The sequence below is a fragment of the Podarcis pityusensis genome (assembly GCF_964106645.2).
Source record: "Podarcis pityusensis genome assembly, chromosome: 1".
Classification (NCBI taxonomy): Eukaryota; Metazoa; Chordata; class Lepidosauria; order Squamata; family Lacertidae; genus Podarcis; species Podarcis pityusensis.
Genome location: NC_138028.1, coordinates 72,147,753 through 72,170,539, shown reverse-complemented (window position 1 = coordinate 72,170,539; position 22,787 = coordinate 72,147,753). Strand labels below are relative to the sequence as shown.

Here is a 22,787-nt window from a genome sequence, read left to right as displayed (position 1 = left end):
GGAGTATTATTCAATTCATTTTCCTGTTTACATGTAATTACTCTGCGTAATCTTAGGTTGAATGAAGATTAACCATAGTTATCAAATCGTAAGTATTTAAATGTTCTTGGAACAAGCTACTAGTTAATTGAAATCATAAAAGCTACTAGATGATATAACAGTTGTAAGATTATATCTTCTCTGTGAATTTACTTTTGTTTGAAGTACCTTTATGCAGTTTTTTTTTTACTGTATTAAAAACATAGCCAAATATGAAGAAGTAACTAATACGAATGAAGAAACACATTTTAATATAGAGACTATTGATCTGATCTTGACAAACTAGCAGGGCATAACAGAACCCTTTACAAGGCAATTGGATGCCAATCCACAGTTTAGTGTACTAACTGGAAAAGGTCTCTCTTGTCTTGGCACTTCTACGAATGCTACCACAGTGCCTTCAGGGAGAGGGCTGTGCATGGTATCCTCAGCCTGTTAGGAGCTTATGCATGGGTTAAATAGCTGCACAGATCTCCAGAGTTACTATAGTGCTGTGCTGCAGTGCTGCCCTACTGTGTTCTGAATTTCCAAGTATACCCCTGAACCTAAAATCACCAATGTGAACTCTTCCTTTTCCTTTATTTGAGAAGCTGTGGCCAGAGGCAGAGGACTGTGTAAGACTGGAGACTATTTATCATCCTTTTCTCACCTTTCTTTCTTCAGACATGGTCAGTGGAAATATTCCTAAACCAGAGAAGACACTCACAACCTCAGGCTGATATTTCATAAGGGTGAATTATACTCCCCAGAGTGTTAGACATGGATGAATTTAAAATGGCATTTTTGGAGAATGTCAGCACCTGTCCTGTTTCTGCCTTGCAAGGGTTGACATTCTGTAAGAATAATTATTTCTTTAGAAAGAGATTTGTTGACTTGTCATGGATCTTCACAAACACACATTCTGCTGACCACTCCTTTGAGCTCTTCTAGATATTGCAGTGTATATGTATTATAGCAGCAAGACATTATTTCTGCTATAAGAATTTTACACTTCTTGCAGTGTTTTCTCTGCTCCATCTTTTCTTAAGGCCCTGTTTTCTTTGACTATGTAGTGCTCTAATAAGATCATTAGTCAGGCGCACTGTCTCCATGAACTCTAAAAGATGCTGCATTGCTGGCACTGTAGCAATACACTGTGGTAACTGATCCCTCTCTACCTTTTCCTGCTGACAAATTGCCCCTTGTGATCTCCACAATTTGATGTTTATTTTAATCCTGTACTCCTCTCCAGATGGAAGACATCACAGAGTGCTCGGCATCTAAAAACAGTAAAGCTTTTGCAATGTCATATAGTTCCGACTTGTAGGCTGGACAGTTTAACAACATTCAGTGAAAGCACAAGAATAAAACTGTGTACATATTACATTTAGGATCTGTCTGAGAAACCATCCAAAATATATGAGCTACTTCTGTGTCTTTCTGCATGCAAGAATTTGTTTTTGACTTGTTTACTTTGTAAATGAAAATAAAACTCGTGCAAGATATATAAACTGCTTTAGACTAAATGGTATTTTTTTTGACAAAAGGAATAAAATGATCCATATTGGGAAGTAAGTGCCTGAATTCTACAAGGGAGCTACATTGATTCAGTGTGGAGAAAGTTCCATTAGGACTTCAAGAGAGTAAAGGTGGAAACAGATGACCATTTCCATACGATAACAACTTTTAAAAGACATCTGCTACTAGAGGATGATCAAGCTACAACTAAGCACTTTAATGCACACCTTACACTCTCCCATTAAAATAAGAACAAAAGAAGATCTAGATGATCAGACCAAAGGTTCAGCTAGTCAAGCAGTCATGCAGATTAAACCATTAATCTGTGATTGCTATTATTTCACAATTATTCAACTTATTTTCTGTCTTTGTTTTTAATAGACCTACTAGATGCTGTCTTGCTGGCTTCTTCTCTGATGACACCTTTCACGAGACACTGCTAGAGCAGAAAGGCAGCCTGTGACGGGGCCAGGTAACATTTGCATACTCACCTAAATGTTCTAATCAGTGGTAAGGGAAATGCTTTTCTCACCTGCCATATTTTCTCCCGTTATAATATCTTCATACTCCATATTTTCTAGTTAGGCGACGACCTAGATAATATAAAAGAAATGAGCATTAGAAATGTTTTTTTTCACTTCGTTGGATGCCCCCATTGTTTGGAGAGTGCTGTCTTATCCTACTGTACACATGTACATAGGTAGTATTGATTTCATTTATTGCATGTAGACCTCTCTACTGAGGCAGTCCCATGAAATGTCCCACACTGACTTTACAATAAGAAATATCAACAATAAAAACTCACAGAAAAGCCCTTTGAAATCCAATATAGATACAGACTGAGATAAAGGCTTGTTGAAAAAGGAAATAGGCACCAAAAAGAGATATGGAACCTGTCTGATATGTAATGGGAGGGAGTTCCAAGGGGTAGGTTTTGCCACACTAAAGGGTTTATTCCTATGTTTTATGTAACAGACTTTCAGGTGAGATGGTATTTGTAGGAGACCCCCTCCTGCAGAGCTCTGTGATTAGTGGGGCAGTATTTTAGGAATGTATGCACACTTTCTAAGGATTAACTCTCCCTTAAATTATGCTTCCTACTTCAAGCCTAGATTTTAAATTTAAGGTTTTGAAAACACAGTTTCCTGGATGAACGACAATTCAGCATAAGATCCATTTAACTGAGCAACTGTGTTATTCAAAGGTCTAACTACATTCAAGTTACCAGGAGTCTGAAAAGGCTATGTCACTACAGAAATCATCATTGATATCACTATTTATTATGGAGAGATTAAGAGCATTCCTGGCACTGGAGTTGTAAAAAGTTAATATAATTGTTGTGAAATATGATGGAGATCTATGGTTACATCTGCGCTTGCAATTCTCACATACTTGCTTTGCCATAGGAAGAATCAGGGGCCGTTCATCCCATTTCAGCACCTGAGGCAAAATAGGAATGTGTCTGTCCCTGCCCCCCACCTCTCTGCCACACCCTACCCACCACTTCTGCTGCATGCTGGAATGCCTCCCCTCCCATTAATTAAAGATTTGGGTATCTTTGTCAGTGGTATGTTACTGGTTGAGTAAAAGTGTTCTACAAAGTTACCTCGTTTCTTCATATCATTTGCTTATCATTTCAACCTTGTGACGTATGATAGGGTGAGATGTAGTCATTTCCCAAAGCCATCTAGTGAGTTATACATGGCTCACAACTCCAAACCCAACACACTCCACATGCCTTCAGCAATTAAGCAGTTGCTGTATATTCATAAATAGAAAATACAGACTGCAGAATCTATAGCTTCAGGATTTGCATTCCAGTTAGTTTCCCTAGAAATATCTATTTCGACCCTTTTGTCAGCCCCTTCATAACAACAACTGGTTTTATAAAGCAGGACTAAGTATTCAAAGTATTAAATTAAACTCTAGCAGATGGCATTTCTGAATCATAGACAGAAAAGGAGTTTAGGAAAATTCAAACACAAATAACATCTCCATTTTTGGTTGTAACTTTTTCTGAGAAATGTGTAGAAAGAATCAAGTTGCACGTATAGTTTTTAAAGGCAAAAACAATAAAAAAAAATCAATTAGGTAAATCGTCCAAAAATAATTTAACCCTGGAAAAACAAGTAATAAAATTATGTAGTAAATCATTGCACTATATAAAGGCAAGCAATGTAAACCATAGGGTTGTGTCCAAGGAAGTGGTCCTGTTAGTGCAAGGACTTATTTCTGTGCAGAGAGACTTTCTCTTCCTGTGTGCCCCATGTACACATGTACACAAACACACCAAATCTGTTCTAGGGGTTCCCCAACTCTCTGGAGATTTGTGGTGGCTGTGGAAAGGGAGTAGAAGTCCTTGTGCTAGTGTAATGACTTCATTGGATACAACCTAAACTGTCTATGGGAAACTTCCATTCATGTTCTGTTATTTGGAACCTTCTTAATGTTTTGTTAGAAAAGGTAGCTGAAGCTTACAGTATTTGCAATGCTCCAGATCCCTTCCTTTCCTCTTCCAGTACCTCTGTCAGACATGGCCCTCTAGGGAACCTGTGGAGTTCTGCAAATGTTATTTTATTGTTTCATTAAAATTTTATTTTATTAAATGATGTCAAAGTATAAAAACAAACTTCTCTCCAATGAACTCCTCCCGCCCTCCGTGCATAATCTGTAGTATTGTACTCCATTTATCTAGGGCTGGAACTGATGAAATAGTCCATTTCTCTTTGTATGCTATCAGTCAATGTATCAATTTTGGCAATCTCTAAAGCCTTGATCAGCTTTTTCTTCATAGATGGTATTGTTTCACTTTTGCAGTGCCTAGCCAACACAATTTTGGCAGCAGCAAACAGCATATTCATAATAATTCAACTTTATGTAAAACTGCTTTTTTATTTTCTTCAATACCATGGTTTTTCTTGAATGTAAGTAATCAGCGTAAGATGGGAGGGAGAATCAAGATAGATGCTTTCGGTGCTAAAAAGCAAAACAAGACAAGTGACATTGTAAACAAAATAATAAATGCCACTTACTACTTCTGTGGGATGGTTAATGTTTTGTGCACAGTTCTCAAAAGAAACCCAACTCCTGCTCTTTCCCAATGGCCATGGGGCAACAGACATAGTTTTTCCCATTTTATCCCCACAACATGGCGGAGGGTGACAGAGTGTCTAGTCTAGAGTGTCTTGAGTTCTAGATGAATGTGGAATTGTACCTGAGACACCTGTGAGCTTTTAGAAAAGAATGCCAGTTGGGCCTAGAGAATGAGAAAGGGGGTGTAAAGAACCCAGAATGCAGGCACACTGTGTAAATTTATATGTTAAGCCTATGGCAGATAACATTAGAGAGACAGAATATTAGGATATCAGTCAAGGAAAAAGGAGGGCAGGGAAAAAGAGCAAATTGACCTGTTCAAGCCCTAAAAGAGTATTTAAAGTACCCTGGATAGCTGTTGCTTTTGGATAAGGGTGGAGGGAATGGTATCCTCCTGGTGATGGCACTGGGCACCTGTGGGGCTGCTGCTAACCCCAAACTCCTCTGACCTCACAAGTGCAGTGCAACCACCAGGAAGTCACCACTGCCTCCATCCCAACATGCCATTGCTCTCTCCTGAAGAGGAGAGGTGAATTTGGTTCTGTGAGGATGCACGTCTTGAGGTTAATAAATTCTCATCCCGTACTAAAAAAGCGAAACCTTGCATTATACAGGGATGTTTAGTGGATGTGCATTTCCCCTTTCCCACTCTAGAAGAACTACATTCTTGGCTATGTAGCCATAACATGCTTGGGTTGGAAGCAGCAGCCTGTCACTCTATGGCACAGCGGGAATAGGCCTGGGAAGGGTGTGACCTTTACTTCTTTGCAACTCCTGAAACTCCCAGTCCCAGGGTTGAACAATATAACATGACTCCTCTTTCAGGTTGGCTGGATTCCTGAACAAGAGCACTCTCCTTAGAGGGTGGGACATACACTGCAATATTTTGTTGTAGACCCCACTTTGTTTTCCTGATTTGTCATTTATCCAATCGCCCCAAATGAATCTTTGAAGAAGTAATTTGATTAAACCAATGTATATCAGCTCCTGTAACAAAATTTATGCACAAAGGCATAAAGGAACATGAAAGATATTCAATAGAACTTTTTTTTTAAAGAACTTTTAAGAGACTAAGTTTATTCTTGGGTTAAGTAGCATTTCCATTCCATGTGATACAAGAGGGCACAAATTAATTCTATATTAGAAGTCTGGTGTCAGCATCTTGGCATGTATAAAAGCTAAGTGGGACAGGATACGGAAATGGTGATACCAAGTAGTGACCAAAATGACATATAGGTGGCCATGTGACCTACAGTGTAGAAGAAGAAGAAGAAGAAGAAGAAGAAGAGTTTGGATTTGATATCCCGCCTTTCACTCCCTTTAAGGAGTCTCAAAGCGGCTAACATTCTCCTTTCCCTTCCTCCCCCACAACAAACACTCTGTGAGGTGAGTGAGGCTGAGAGACCTCAAAGAAGCGTGACTGGCCCAAGGTCACCCAGCAGCTGCATGTGGAGGAGCGGAGACGCGAACCCGGTTCCCCAGATTACGAGACTACCGCTCTTAACCACTAAACCACACTGGCTCACCAGTCCACTGTTTGAAGGGGTCCTATACTTGAAGGAGTGTTAGGTCCACTTCAGGTTTAAAGATAAAGAACCATAGGAAGGGAGAGCAAGGGCTTTGAACCCAGCTCCCTGCAATGCAGGAATTTCTTTTGCCCAATGTGGGGCTTGAACCCACAAACCTGAGATGAAGAGTCTCATGATCTACCAACTGAGCCATCCCAATTTCTATTTGAATTATAGCAATTCAGTCATAATCTGCATCTTCGTATGAATAATTATCATTATTTCCTTTTTTGTGATGCATAAGTTGCTACCCTATTAGTATATGTATATTGGAATTTGCTTGTTTATGGAATTCCCACCCTGTACAAATTAGACAGAGGTGATCTTTGAGTTCCTGTTGAAAACTTTTTATTTAGACATACCTTTCCAGAGGTGTGATCTCGATTATGCTTCTTGTAATCTTTAATTTGTCATTAGTCACCTGAATGGATTATCTGTATTTATTCAAATTTTAAATGATGTTTTATATTTGGTTATATACATTGCCTTGGTATATTTTATGGCAGTATATAAATACTTTTCTAAATAAATACATACATTTTGGGGATTAAATTGTTATTTTTATACTGTTCTTATTGTCACCTGAATGAATTCTTGTGCATAGCTTTAGAATTTTTTCTTAAGAGATTATGTAAATAGGTAGGTAGGTAGGTAAAAACCAGGATAAGGTGGCAGACATTTCTTTGGTTATTGCAGCTCAAAGCAGTGTTGGAACATTGTTGTGTTGGCTCCAGACTAACAGCACAATCCAAAACCAAGACCCCACTGGGATGTGAGAGTTTGGATTTGGAGAAACTTGGGCTTTCCTGGTTGAATTTGGGCTCGGCTGGGTCTGTGCCAGAAAAGTGTCTCACCCCAGCTGAGCTGGAAAGTCCCTCACCTTATCTTAGCTGGTGGAACTTAAGATGGTGGAATTTATGTTGACACAAATCCCCAAAAAGGGGCATTCCAGGGGCATGGCAGGGTTGTGGCAGGAGCTGGACAGGGCAAAGAGAGACAAACATCTATTCCAAACTCCTTTCAGTTCAGTCACACAACCTAGTAATCCACCACTTATAGTGGTGTAAGTCAATTACCTCATGAACAGAGTTTAGAATAGGGGTAAATTAAAAACTTAGACAGACTTTCTGTTGTTAGGATTCCTTTGATAGTAACTTAAGTCAATTGATTTCAATGGGTCTACTTATAAGCACGATCAAATTCATTGCTTCAGACTGATAGTGGTCTAACTAAGAGATAGTTGTACTTTCATCATACGTGCAGTTTAATTGGGCTCTTTGGGAAGGAAAAAGGCCTCAGTCTGTCCAAGAGTACTGAAAATACTTTTGTTAGTCTCCTTTCCAAATGCTAATAAATAATTATTTTGCAGGAATTATTATAAAGATTTTTAACATTACAGCACAATATAATTCTGTACTCTTTACTAACAAAACTCATATTACACCTCAGCTTGAATAAGCACAATTGCTATTGACTTGTTCTTAAGGGTGACACCATTAGTCTCTGGATTTAAATCATATAAATAATATAAACTATTACCTCCTGAATATACTATACATTCAGACAATAATTCAGCACAAAAATTTTACTTCCTCCTTCTTTTCAAAATTATAATTCTACAGGGTCATTTCTCACTTTGTTTGGTGTGTAAAACATAATTTATATTCTTGACATACAACACTAATTCAAAAGAAGAGTCTCATTTAGATGATAAGGGGCAAAGTGATGTGGTTTGAAAATCTGAAATGAACTTTGTGGGAAATTAAGGTGCTCTTAGTACTTAACTGTTCCTCAGTGTGGTAGATGGAGCATGGTAGAAACACAAGCATGACCTGACGTGTGACCTGAGGGCTTAGAAGTCTGTCTGTGTTGGTGGCGGAGGGCAGGAAGGATTTGATAAAGCAATAGGTTTGGATAGAGTCAGGTTAAATTCTGGTTCAGAAAGGCTTGGAGAAATGTTTGAGGAGGAATTTGAAGGAGAGGGAGATGGGTTCAATGAGTGAATGTAGGAATAAGATAAACCTTTCTTAAACAAATAAGCTTAAAAAATAACCATCAAAAGCATAAAAATTTGGTTTCTTGAAGTACAATTATGGAGCAATTCACATATATGATGAAAACAGAAATATTGTATTGACTTGGGGAGAAAGAAGAGAATTAAATCCAGATTCTTTGAATTCTGTCGAACTGTGCCAGTGATTGTGACATTTTGCAACATATATAAACTTCTCTATTTGTGTGCATATATGTTTAAAAACACATGTCTGAATGCTTCTTTGGATTAGGTGTAATACAGCATCTCGAGATAATCATAATGTTCATTGTAATCCTGTTGTTATGGCACAATACTGCTGCCCCAGTAGTCCTATATTACTTTACCTACTGGGCAGGCAGGACTGTGAGCCTATAATGAGGAAAGAAGTGGTGTGGTGATACATGGTTTAGGGTACCACTTGACTAAAAATTGGCTAAAAAAAGTTGGCTAAAAATTCCCAGTGAAGACTCCCAAATGGTGACATGATAGGTGGTCATGGGCTTCTGACCCTTGTTTTACATTAGCCCTAAGATGACACACTCTCCTGGGCTCCTACACTCCCTGTGTAAGTAAAAGTTGCCAAATACAAATACAATGGAATACAAAATTTCCATTTGTTTTGGAAATATATTTATCAATTACAAGATTTATATCCTACTTTTCAGGACAAATATCCTCACAAGGTGGCATACAAAACCAATCATACAAAAACATGAAATCAACAGTTTAAAATTATATGGATGGATGGATGCAAATAAAAATGTATTTAAAAACTCACTAATAAAGAAGACATAAGTACTTCATGGGAGATCATCATCTAGAAATAAGGGGCCAACACTGAAAAGGCTCTGTCTCTCACCATGGGTTTGCATGATCCATGCCTTCATGGTGAGCCTGCTAGACCTGGCTGCTGCCTACTCAAGGGAGAATGCCACCGTACAAGGTCAAGGCAAGGTTAGGTAATATGTGTTGGTCATTATCAGGCCAGTAGTAAGCTCAGTGTGGTTTTGCTGGTTCCAAAAGCAGATTTGAGCGGGATGCTTCCATAAATCCAAGGCTTTGCCTTGTCTGATCTGTTGATGTTTAAGAGGTGTCTTTGAAACCTGGCAGTCATTCAGAATTTTCTTACTTTACATTGAACTAAGTGGTTGTACACAAGATGAATCCTTACTTCTTTCTCCCCCTTTTCTCTGTCTCTGCACACTCCTCCCCCAAAGTTCTGGAGCTTCTGTGAGTTACAATCTTAAATCAGTTTTGATTGAAACATGATGCTGGCCATAGGCAAAACACCTATCTGTGTACACTTTATACCATATTGGCCTGAATATAAGCCTCATTCCCCCCCCCCCCCAATTCTGACCGTGAAAAGTTAAAGTGCGGCTAAAATTTGCGACCTTACAAAAATGGGCTTTTACGATATCGCTGCTGAAACAGACATACGGTAAAACGGAACGGGTGTGAGTGCCTGCGGAATTTTGAGGGAGTGGCCTGTATTCGGGTATTGTCTCCCCTCCCCCCTTGAATTTTAAAGGTGCAGCTTATATTTGGGTGCGGCTTATATTCGGGCCAATACAGTATGTGGTTACATCTCTAATGTTCTTGCCATGTGTGCCAGCAGTGTTAATACACCAACAATCAGGAGGATGTGCTGCAATGGATGGCTTGGGGGCACATGGTGAGAGCAAGGTAGAGCAAGATAGCAATTATATAGTGCTTACTTAGGCTATATTATTCTCTCCCATAATGTGTATTGATAATCTCCAACTTGGATGGTGTAAAAATCCTTCATGAAGGACTAGACTATCACTGGCCACCGGCCACAATAGCTAGTACTGTTGGAGGCGGTACTGGGCAGTGCTGCATCAGGGAGGAGCACTGTGGTACTCAGGTCGTGCTTGTAGGCATCCCATAGGTATCTTGTGGAACAGGATGCTTGACCAGCTGGGCCCTTGCCTGATCCAGGAGGGCTCTTCTTACATCGTTACATACCTAAAATGCTCACAAGGGCAAGTGCTTTGCTGGTGACCAGTATCCAATTTAAATAATCCCTGAGCCACATTTTGCTTCAGTTTGTTCTTCGTATCACAGTGTGTAGCAGTTAAAATACAAAGCACAGCAAAAACCAGCTGACAAAAAACCCACTTCTGAAACTTGGCTGTAAGAGGCTGATGCTTATTTGAGTATGTCAAGATATTGTTGGAAAAGTTTTCCTCCAAGTGGAGAAAACTGTCGGAGAAACAACTAATTAATCCTTGCCCCTTTATAGCTGTGTAATGTAATGCATAACTAAAAGTCCTGTTAAATTAATTAATGATTTCAATTATGAACTTTTCCCCAAAATGTTATGATTCATATCAGGCTGATGATGCAGTGACCTGGGAGTGTGAAATTTGAGCTGTGCGCAGAATTGCCAGTTAATTGATTCACAAATTATTTAAAGTTTGTTGCACCCAAGGGAGTGCTCACATCCATGGCAGCTACTTCATAGAAGGGACAAACTTGTTCTCCTTTTCAAGCCAGGCAAGCTAACAACCATGATTTTGGTGCTGCTAATAATTATATGGGAAATTCTGAGTACCCTGCTGCTGTGATGGTTGAAAGGGAGCTTCAGATTTTCATGCTGCAGCCGTGTGAGCAGTGTGTAACAGTGCAATATATATCATTTAAGCAAAGTTTAAAAGTGTCCATGAGCAAAGGTGAATGTCATGCCGAATCTCATGCATCTTTTGAAGACAACTATTTTTACCATTTCGAATAACTCTTTTAGTTCCTCACCTCATCCTCATTTATAATATCTGTTTGCTTTGCAGTAAGTATTGTTCATTGCTAAAGAAAATGAAGGTCAATGTTACTGCAATTGCCATAATTGAAGAATATTTCATATACTGCTGCTCTTAACTTTCAATTTCATTGTACAGATTATCAGTAATTATAGGAGCCTACCTATTGAAATTCAGAGTGGTCAAGCACAATATTTCATAGTCTTTATGCCTCCCTGAGCTCAGGATTTTAAAGATGTACATCCTGCGATATTATACAGTATAGCTAGAACAAGTAATATTGTTCCGTGTCATTGCATCCAATTTTAATATTTTCATCTATAACGTGGGCAACGAAAGCTTGAAGCATACACAGGATAAAAGAGAAGCAGGTATCAAAGAGTGTTAGAGCACTGTAAATATTTTATAATGCTTTATTAAAATTTTATTAACACTATTAAAATGCACTTGAGTTGACTTTAGCATTGTATAATCTGACCATTGTTATAAATCCCTTTGTGAGTGCCACCGTTTTTTAACTGAGGCAAGAGAAAAAGTTGGCATACACATATGTAGATTTCAAGAGACCATTAGCTGAACTATGAAGGGGTGGGCAACACTAGGGTTTGGGGTATGAAGCTATTTTCCACAGTCTAGGGGCTCATTAGGTCTCCATGGTGAGGACCAAGAAGTAAGAAGGTAAGGTAGTTTGCCAAAAGATGAATTCCCAGCTTTTCTTCCCCATTCTGGTCATTCATCTCAGCATCTTTCTTTCATGATAAAGGACATGTGTCCCCCCCCCCAAAAAAATCCTGGGAACTGTAGTTTGTCAATGGTGCTGGGAATTGTAGCTCTGTGAGGGGTAAACTACAGTTCTCAGGATTGGGGGAAGCATGTGCTTTAAATGGGCACCTTGATTCTTAGATTCTATCCCTAGAGTTTCAGAGTCCTATCCTCTCAACTGAACTTCAGGTGAGGGAGCATTTGTCCTTTCCACTCTTAAAATGTATAAGCCTGATTAGAAGCAGAAAGTTTAAACCATCTAAATGAAAAGCTTTCCCCCCCGCCAAATATTTGTTGGGGGGGGGGGATTATCAGATTGTGAAAGTGTCAGTGTCTGTGGGACATCAGGTTTTAGGATACTCCGGTGCCATAACTCATTCTCAGTGCTTACCTGTGAGTGCAGCAAATCATAGATTTAGATTATTAGCGGGGGGGGGGGGAGTGTGTGTCTCTGCAGAAGCTGGAGCGTGACCACAGCCTTATGCAAGGGAACCCACTGAGTGCCTGCTTTTGAGAAAACCTTCCAGTTCAAACACCAACTGACTGCTTCTGTTTTTCTGAAATTAAAGACCCTATAATCTCAGCACCATTAACAAGTGCTGTCATTCAGATACACAGTGTCTGGCTGATTTAAATAAAATGAAATGAAGATAGTTGTTTCTGGTCCCTTGGCTTCACTCATTGCCATAAACATATGCTCTGCGTCCTGCTTCTTTCCATCTTATTTATGACTTTAATTTGTTGTGTGGGCTGCGCTAGAAATTAAATTTAATACAATTCTCCAAGGGACCCTGTCATATAATAACATGGTAATTTCTGTGTATCCTTTTGAAAAATGAGGAAATTAATTCTTCCTGACATGTTCTAATTATTCCAGTGTGAACGGAAAATCCGTTTTTCCCAACCCCTGAAGTGTTATAGGCAAATGGCTGCTGTTCAAAGCTGAGGTGCTAAAGCTGACCAGCAGTGCGTTTAATTTGAAACATGAGCAGACACCTTTCAACACACCTTTGTAATGTTAGAGTACTTTACAGAAATTAATTCGCTACTTATTTGGCAGCTTAGCCTGGGGGTTACATTTTTTATTCATCAATACTAAAGCCCTGTTAGCACAATGTTTCTCTCCTCCTGTAATGCTTTTGTGCTTATGTTGCAACATATAGATGAACAGCGGTGTACAGTGGTATGCTTTTTGAAATGGGATGGACAATATTGGCACATTAGAATGAGGTGGGTACTGCAAGGCCCTGAATGCAAACTAAAATAGCATTTTGTACTTAGCAGGTTTTGATGACATTTAACCAGGGAGGAAAAATTTGGCCACTATTGCTTTGAATGAACTTGGATACCCACTGGCATTCAGGTCAAATACTCCCCAGTAATTTATAAAATCTGGTTCCAAACTAGCCTTTTAAAAAATTACATTTGTATCAAGTTTTTAATATGAATATGCTACTTGGGGTGTTTATATTTTTGTTTGTGGTTGTGTGTTCAGATACAAAACAAGAGCATATGCAGAAACTTTAGTATTGTTGTGCGCCACCCCAATCTCTGAGCAGTGCAAGATTCCAAGGGTTCCATGCGCTTACCCAGGGTTCATATTTCCTTTTGGCAATGTTTCTCCCATAGCTGCAACCTTGGATTCAAACAGAAATCAACCATTGCTTTGCATCTCTGGCTTTCCAGCTTCCAGTTTTGCTTCTGGCCCACATCACTTCAACTCATCTCTAAACTTGGGCTTTGTCCTTCCAACTATTTCAGAGTTGAAGAAGGGCACATATTTGACATCTTGCACAGAGCCTCCATTTCCTTTGTTTCCTTTAATGTTCTTCAACCAGGTGATCACTTCATCAGGTAGCTAGCCTGGTTTATTTGTTAACATTTACTTGATCATGGGGTTCAGAAAGCTAGTCTGGCTTGATTAGCTTTTTATACTTGCTGGATCCAGGGATTAGAGGGATCTAGCACCCAGTTTAACACCCTAAACTCATAACAGTATTTTACATGGGGACAGCCTTTCTCAATATCACAGCTGTATATTTATTCATCTTTGCAACTGTGTAAATGACTGCAGCTGTTACTGCAGAAGCCTTGAGTTCACATTAAGTTTTCTTCACTCAGTTGTTTCACTTGTTTGTCCATGATGAATGATTCACAAATATTGTTTTCACCTTCAAGTAAAGTTATGTAAAGGACTACTCAGTTCTAGCCCTGACCTTTCACAGTCTTAGCTGTTCTCTGAGTGAGAAGATGTTGGGCCAGTAGCTGAAGGTGTTTGGGGATGCTTGTATGTTACATTTCTATCCTGCCTGGCAGGTTACACTATAAAAAGATAAAACAATGCAATGTGTTAGAAGGCATGCATAATGAATATGGATATAGTACACCTGATCAAAGTTGGAGATAAACAACAAAATAAACAATCAAAAGCAAATAAAATATCAAAGTTAAAATCATCATATTGTCACTCTAGACCAGACTTGGGACTACAACTCCCTTCGCTCTTGATCACTGGTCCTGCTAACTAGGTGTGGTGGGAGTTGTACTTCAACAGCATACGGAGACCCAGTGTTGAGCAAGGATGCTCTAGAGTCTAGACTGTATTAAAACTATTCCAGGTGGTCCCTGCAGTGTTTTACCACAACCCATTCTGCTAGCACAAATGAATGCACAGTTTTCAAAGCTAGGGTCAATTTCTCACCTTGACTCTGCCTTTAACACGTTTGTTATCACTGAAGCTTACACCCCTTGCTGTTGCTTCAACGAATCTACTAAGGAAGAGAAGATGTCACAATGATTTCTTCCCCAGATTATATAAATATATAAAAAATAACTGTTCAAGACAGCCAGTGGAGTAATAGCTTATTTGCTCTGATGGTAGACACCATGAATTTTCTGGCCTGTGAAACATGGATATTTACGGTAGGATTCATTCATAAAACTAATGTTCTTTTTTGACATGGAAGGACATAATCTTGTCTTCCCTAGGCATTTATGCAGCTTATAATGATTGACAGTGGTGCATCCTCACAGTAAAAAGAAACCACTTGGATAGCCTTAAGGTTGTACTTTAGTCAACATATATAGTGCCTTGACTAGTCAGTCTCAGATCATCTGTGTTAGGGGGTGCCATAGCGTTCTTCTGTCTTTACTCTGACCTTTGCCATAGGGTGTGTGCCAAGAACTAGATGGATTTCAAACATAACATACACAGCAAATACTAATTTAACTTCTGCAGTTCAGGATGTACTGTTCATCTCATAAAGGACTGTAGATGAAGTCAGTTTATTTTCTACAAGCTTATCAAGGTTTATTAAAAGTTGTCGTTTGCTGAAGCAGTGCCTGTCAGCTTTTAGCTTATGTGTTAGGGTTAGGTTCAAGACAAGTGAACAGCAAAAATATATGTCAGAACAGTTGCCCACCCTGTGAAATTGCATATTGGTTAGAGGTTGTGTTTTGTTTTTTAAAGCACGTATAAAAGGTGGGAAAGCATTTTGTTCAGTATTGTACACTAGTTTCAAGCTCTCATCTAGTAAATAATAACAGCAGCACACAAATCATTATGGATACTTTAACTATAGAGATAGCTTTGTTGCTCTGCTACATTTTATACCATCACTGCATACCTCTAGCTTTTCTCTTGTAGGTATTTCAGAGATATACAAGTCTTCTGTCAGAAGAGGTAAAGTACCATCCTGTAAAGACAAAGGGAGTAGATTATTCTACTTGATAACAAAGCTCACCTGTCTACTTTTTAATAAAGCTGGTTTTATGATGTGCTAGTGGTGGGGCTCCTCATAGACCATATTGCATGTATTAGATGTGTTTTATCAATGCATTTTATTTGCAAGTATATGCCAGCATTCCACTTGTGTTGGTGGGATTTCACTACAATTAAGAGTGCAAAAGCTGTCACACAGTAGGCCAGGCAGTACCGGTAAATTATCTTAGAAAAAGCAAAATGCAACAAGCAGTAAGATTGCATCTGTGTCAAAAGACTTGTTTTCCAGAAGGAGCCAGTACAGGAAACTGAAGTTTTTGCTGTTCTTGAAAGAAAGTAATGTCCTCCTTTAGTAGATTAATGAGGGCTTCTTTGTTACTTCTCTTGAGTTCATTGTAGATTATTCTATGGCAAACATTTTTCTGGGTTTGGCCAAAAGACATCAGTGGCTGAATAATCAATAAACTTTTTTCCCTTTCTTGATCTATTCAAGCATAGGAGTGAGATTATTGAGTGGGAGATAGGGTCACCTTCTCAAATATTCTAAGATAAATAACAATTCTTCTGTTTTGTGCACTCAAGAATAAAAGACAACCCAAGGTCTACTAGAATTTCCTGCCCCCTGAAATGCTTTATATAACACACACATAGAAACACAATCTCTGTGCATGTTCTGTCTTCTACCTATAGCTAGTCTATAGTATTTCTAATACATTTTATATTCTGGTAATTAAATGTGCTGAGGTTAATAGGAAATTACATAAAGTTACTACCATTGTTTAGCTTTTTTTTATTCTTTCTTTCTCTCAAGTTTAGCAATTAGCATAGGAATGCAGTGTGTTGGTTTCATTAAAAAAAAGTATGGATGGAGTACCTAGGGGATATGATGCTATAGCTAAGACATGGAGGATTCCTTTTAATATGCATTAAGTAAATTATTTAATTAATTAACAAAAATGATCACAAGCCTTAGTTGATGAATCAACAAAATTTATATACCACTTAATTATAACAAAACTTCTAAGTGGCTTGGAAGAAATTTAAGTAGTTTACCAGAAGACACCACTCAGGTTTCCCAAACCTCAAGAGATAATGATTGTTCTAGAAACAGCCCCATACTACAAACTTATTCCTTCGGTGGGGGGGGGAGGGGGTATAACTGCAGAGGTGGATTTAGGGGAGCGCAACCAGTTTGGTTACACTGGGCACGGAGCCTTGGGGGCTCTGCAACTAACTGGCTCCTTCTGTTTCAGCCTTTAAACATTCCCATTCAGCCAAGTTTATGCAGGCAATTAAGACTACATCTTTCCATAACAGTCAGTTGATGGTTTCTGATATAGCAGTCATATATATATATATATATATATATATATATATATATATATATGAATGAAATTAAATGTGCACACTGGCCAGTTGTTGTGTACATTAACCACTCACTTTGCATTCCCTTTAACATATCTATGCTCTCAGACTTGTATCTCTTTTCCTATCAACTCAGCTGCAGGAAAGTAACAAAATGTAGTATTTTGCCATTTGGTCTTAGAGCAAGTGCATATTTCTGATTTGACATGACTAAGACTCATGATCAGCTCCATGTTTGGAGTTTCTGACATCTTTTTCTTTCTCAGAAAATAGTTGTGAGGAAGGGGGAAAACATAATTTGGATTAGAATTATAGAGATGGAAGTGACCTGAAAGTTCATCTAGTCCACCCTCTGCAGGAAATACAACATTTCAGCATTCCTGATAGGTTGCCATGAAGCTAGTGCTAAAAAAAAGCCATGCAATGAAAGGCACTCCTCCACCTTCATGGTGTGTAGTACTTTGGCTCTTTTCCACTGCTCTGATAAATATCACTTCCCAAACTTACACCAGAGGGGGGAAAGTATGGGCTTCAGCTCTTGGCAGGGTGGCAAAGGGTTAGACTGCAACCCCCCCATGTCACAGCCTGCATCCAAATTGCACCCCTCCCCATTGCTGGTTTATTCCGGGGGGGACGGACTAATATATGGAGAACTCTAGATAGCGGGATTCCACATTGAAACTAGTTTGACCCCTAGGGGAGGGGAGAACTTGGCATTGTGGTTCAACAAAGCCAAGAATGGGGAACCTCTGTGGCTTTCCAGCTGTTGTTAAGCTCTTTCTCCTCTCAGCATGACAATGGTCAGTGACTATGATGGGAATTCCCTACCCAAGCTCTCATCACTTTTACTCTTCAATTAGGGAAACTAAACCAGGTTTCCTGTTAAACTGACAATCTACTCCACAAAAAATATATTTCTGGAGGGGTCAACAACCTTTTCATGATAAAGACTCTAATGTATTTAGGAATAAGTGGATAAAAGAAGTGCAAGATGTTTGACAATCCACCAGACCTCACATGCTAAATCAGGTGCCAAAAGGGGGTGGGAGTTGGAGCGGCTATTTTTCTTAAAGTTAATGTTTTTATAGTCTCCAAAAATATTTCAGAATTTCAGGTTTTTATACTCAAAAAAGGTGACTTTTTACTGGACTGTCATTGCAGTCATCAGAACGTAAATTCATATGTAGACATATCAACATGCATCTCTTCACAGAATATAATGTTTGCAAATGCTGTACATTTAAGTTAAACATTATTTGCTCTGTTTTCTTTTATTTTCTGAGGTGTATTTTTGTGCTAAAACAGTAAACAGTCTTTCCCCAGTGGTATTAGCAAGGTATTCAATTGTATTAGCAGAGGTTTTCAGTGGCAGAGAATCCACTGGCAACTTAGAACTCCCCTCTGTCTGGGGGATATCATTAAAATATCTTCAGTGTTAATTGTAGATGCAATTATGGTAGTATTTGCTTTCATTACAATGCAAATATTTTGAAATTGGATCATTGGTAATTGGAAAGGACATCTACAGTAGTGATGATATAATTTGCGAGCTAAGATCAACCTACTAGAAAGTGAAAATCATGCACATATAATGGTGAAACATCTGAATGGCAAATGCCTTCAGTTATCATATATGTGGTAATCTTGAATGCAAGAGACCTTGAATGGACAACTGCGCAAAAGCAGCTGCATGTGTGCTTTCTCTACTGCAGGGGAGAAGTGCATTTTTGAACAAGATAAACTACGGTACTTCACTAGCTTAAAAATGTTGCTAATGTCTACAGGAAATCTTATAAACGAAGAAGTAAGAAAAACTCCCTAATGTCAAAATAAGTGACTATTAGGGATTCAGCCTCATGGTATTTGTTTAGCAGCAAGTGTTTCTTCAGTATTCAAATACACACTGTTATAAAGCTTCAGGATAGGTTGTGTGATCAAGAGTGATAATCTAAATACAGGTAGGGATAATAGGAAATATTTCTACTTAATGCAGCTTCTATTGTTTTGAAGTCAGTTTTTTTTTTTTAAATGTCTGGTGTATCAATCAGATTGTTGTAGACTACAGTCCTAAACATATCTACTTGAGAATGGTAAGTACAGTTGAACTCAGTGGGGCTTACTTCTGAGTAAGTATGCTTAGGACTATACTGTTAAAAACACATTTGAGCACTCCAAGGTAACAGCATGTTAGCAACTAATTCAAACATTATTTCAGTATCATTCATAAATTACATTTGAATCCTTTGACTTAAGGAAGAGAAAATCCCACAAATCCTACTTTTGGTCAAAGCATAAGACCATAATTAATTCGGCATGTGCTTTTGAATTAAGAACACAGTGTTCTGAGCTTTTCTTTAAAAGCTTTTTTCAAAACATTGGAGGGATACTTTTGCAGAGCTTTATTAACTGGGTGGAGTCTGTTAAGATCTGCTACAAATGAAGAGATGTTAATTAAATATTGTTATTTCTTGCTGTCACTCAAGGGAGGTTAAGATTTATTTATGTTCTGAAGGGAAAAACAGAAAACGAAACAGGTAATATATATAGATATACATACACAGGAGCTGCCAGGAAGTAGACAGTCTGCTACAGTATGAATTTAATCAGCTGGAACTTGTGGAGGGGAGGGTGCAGGTAGGATTAAACTGCTGACAGGGGAGGATGCTGCTATTTTCTGATATTTTGGGCCTTATTTATGAATTTACCATCTTTTTAATGTACAAATGATTGACAGCATTTTCTCCAGCCCAAATTGCTGATGTGTGAGGCCAATTCACACAATTAGTTGAGGTGATCGGTATCAAGCTCATCACTTGGTAAACTTGCCTGGCATCGTTTCCTGGGATGAGGCAATTACCATGATTAAGTAGGCATATGCTGGGGTCAGCAGCTGTGGATGAAGCCCACAGCAGAGAGCAAAACACAAGCAAAGGAAGATGGGAGCCAAATGAGTAAGGAAATAACAGTGCCTTAAAATGGATGTATGCTCCTAAAGTTTGAGAGGTACATACAAAAGGATAGGGGACCCTAGCATATCAAACTGCAATCATTTTAAGACACAGGCAAGAGGAGGCCTGTGTGGCAGAATTCGAAAGCAAAGTCTACCACTGCTATATCTCCCCCATCCTGACATGAGGGCCTAGCTAGACTTCTCAGATTGATGTGGTACAGTCCTCTCTGATCTTCATACCACAGTCACAGGGATTTAGTGGCTTGACAGTGCCCTCCGTGTCAAAAATTGATACCTTAAATAAAAATAGCTGAAGGGGGTTCACATATTGCCCTGGGAGAATAGCTGCAAAAACCTTTCCTTTCCATGCTGCAAGGGCAATATGCCTACGCCATGACTCCTCCCCACCCAACACCCATCCTTTGGAAAGTGGGGTTACAGTGGTAAGGTAAATGTAAACTGATATGTACTAAAAAAAGCTTGACTGTGAAAATGTACAATAAATTTTCAGATCCTGCCTAAAGATCCTGCCTGATCTTTCCCACAAGCTAAATAATGATGATGTCAGATGGAGTTTTCTCTCCCTTCTTTTCTGAGTTACATAGACCATTCATTCTGCAGGGCTTTTGGATGGAGCCTGGTTTGCTATCTAGCCTATGCTACAAATAATAACCATAGACCTACTACTACTGTTTCTCGCTATGTAAAAGCATACAAAAGCAAATAAAACAGATTCTTGGACTTCAAATACATAAGGCAGGGTCCAGTCTTATGAGTAAGGAAAGGACAAAAAGATAAGTTTTTACAAGAAGCAACTGATAGTTGCTGCTTTGTGTATAAATGATGTTGTGCTAGTGCTAGGACCCAGCACAAGAACCCAAGTTGCACAGTTAGCAGCGGTTATTCATACTTCTGCCCCATTAGTTCCCTCCACTGCCCTGCCTGCAACATATTAAGTACATTTATGCAGATGCAGAGTAGGCAACCCAATTCTGCTAGGTGGCCATGTGTGCTTTTTGATCTGAGAAAGTATGTGCTGTTCTGTGTCCAGTTTTCCACATAATAATGGCTGGTTAGGGGACTTCACTGACAAAGGGAACAGACTTTTCCTAACTTGGCATAGTTAGGGGAAGCCATGTGAACTGTGGCTTGTCTCAGTCATTTGGATCTTGTGTGCAGCCAACAGTCTGATTATTGTCCTTTATTATTATATAGTGTCATGCTTGGTACTTTATTGAGTAGCATTAGAAAAAGAAGATAGGTTTCTGCCCTGAGGAGCTTGTAATCTGACCCACCTCCCCTGAACGCCTTTGTCAAGCATATACAAGGTATATCCCAGTTAGCATTTAGTTTAATTTACCTAAACCAGTTTTATTCTGGATTTGCATATTGCACAGTTCTTGAATGTAGTAATAGAAGCTATAAACTCAGATGAATGTTGAAATTGTAATTTAGCATGTACTTATTTTGATTCAGTTATAGCAGTATCTCTAGGATAACACATGAGGAAGAAGGATGATAGTGGTGGATGTTGTTTTTTTGAAATCCAAACAGAAACAGTAAGTTGGTAATTCAGCAAGGAGAATCACTCAGAGTTTGAAATCTGTATTCTGCTAGAGAGCTAGAGATATATGCAGAAGTGTGGTAGTAATTGCCAGCTTGTTTTCAAGATGTTTTAATAACACATTTGTTGCATATGGATGGTAAAAAGGTTAGACAGTTTATGCACAGGCTTCAACAAACTCATACAGTGATCATACTATACTGTACTTCAATGTTTGTCATGTTTGGAAACTATTCCATTCATAGTTTTCAATGCAAATGAAAATGCAGCTGAAGATAAATGAAAAAAGAATTATTTGGCACCAGAGAAAAAAGAGAGGGAGGAAACTGAGCAGTGGAGTCATGGCTTCCTTTATCAAATTCGAAACCACACGCCAAATTCATTTCTTTAGACAATCTTCTAGGGTTGTTGCACCATCATTATTATGGTTTGCTCAGCTGAACATATTTAACCTAAGTTAATGGACTTGTAAGAAGGGCCACTCCAAGGAACTGAAGTGACCTAACAAAGTATAAAACCAGATTTGCTCACAGTGGAGAACTTTCACCCCTTTCAGTGGTGTGGAATGGAGCACAGTCATTGAAGACTAGCCAGAATAATAATAACCATTTCTCATTTGTGGTTTCTTTCAGATTCCTAATGCAATAAATTTGAATGCATGAAATACTTAAATTTTAAAACTGAAAAGTTCAGAAAACATGCTTGGTAGTTCTACATGAACAGCACAACAAAAAGCAATCATCTTTTTTGTGTATTTGTGTATATGAGTGAAGAAGAAGAAAGACTGGTGTATTAATACATATTACAGTATTTGCATTGGTTTTTATTTATCCTGTCAAACAGATATCTAGGTTTGTCTTATCAGAATCACTGACAAAAATGTACATCTGCCTTCACATTTGCTGCAGGAAGACCACAGTGAATGTCATGATGAAACTTGCAGGGAAGGTTCTTGAGCGCAAAAAAAAGGCAACATGGTTGAGTGGGTTTTTAAACCATTTTTACTGTTATTTTCTCACATTGTCACTAAAATATTCTCTTTGTTATCTGAATGGGACATCTACTGACTGGCTGAGCGTTCTTTACCTGATTGTGTGAAAAGTCTTGGTTAAATCTGTTAGGCCTTGGAGGCCCACTAACCTGCTAAGTGCTATAGAGCCTGAAAGACATTATGTCCTTGGACTAACTTGTCCCTTTTGCTTATGGCTTTCTCTGATACAAACAACTACGGTATGTATGTGATAATACAATAAACTGTTATTTATGAGCTGAAGGTTTAAAAATTAAATTTGGAACTCGCATTTGACTATGTAGTAAATCCCAGGGAACCATGGGAAGCTGCCTTATAATGAATCAGACCATTGATGCAACTGACTCAATATTGTCTACACCATGGGTAGGCAAACTAAGGTC

At 38.7% G+C, this 22,787-nt stretch overlaps 1 protein-coding gene across 14 annotated transcripts in view; it reads left to right on the top strand.

The window, feature by feature from the left end:
• SOX6 (SRY-box transcription factor 6) overlaps positions 1-22,787 on the top strand; it is a 466,488-nt gene that overhangs the window by 118,370 nt on the left and 325,331 nt on the right. For 12 of the 14 annotated variants that reach the window (XM_080975160.1, XM_080975165.1, XM_080975162.1 and 9 more), the window contains one exon: positions 1,918-2,008. The exons of 1 other annotated variant lie outside the window; for it this stretch is intronic. The gene's annotated coding sequence lies outside the window, so the exon portion shown is untranslated. Of the gene's footprint in view, positions 1-1,917; positions 2,047-22,787 lie in introns of all 14 variants that reach the window. One more of the 14 variants, XM_080975161.1, reaches the window with a different exon arrangement.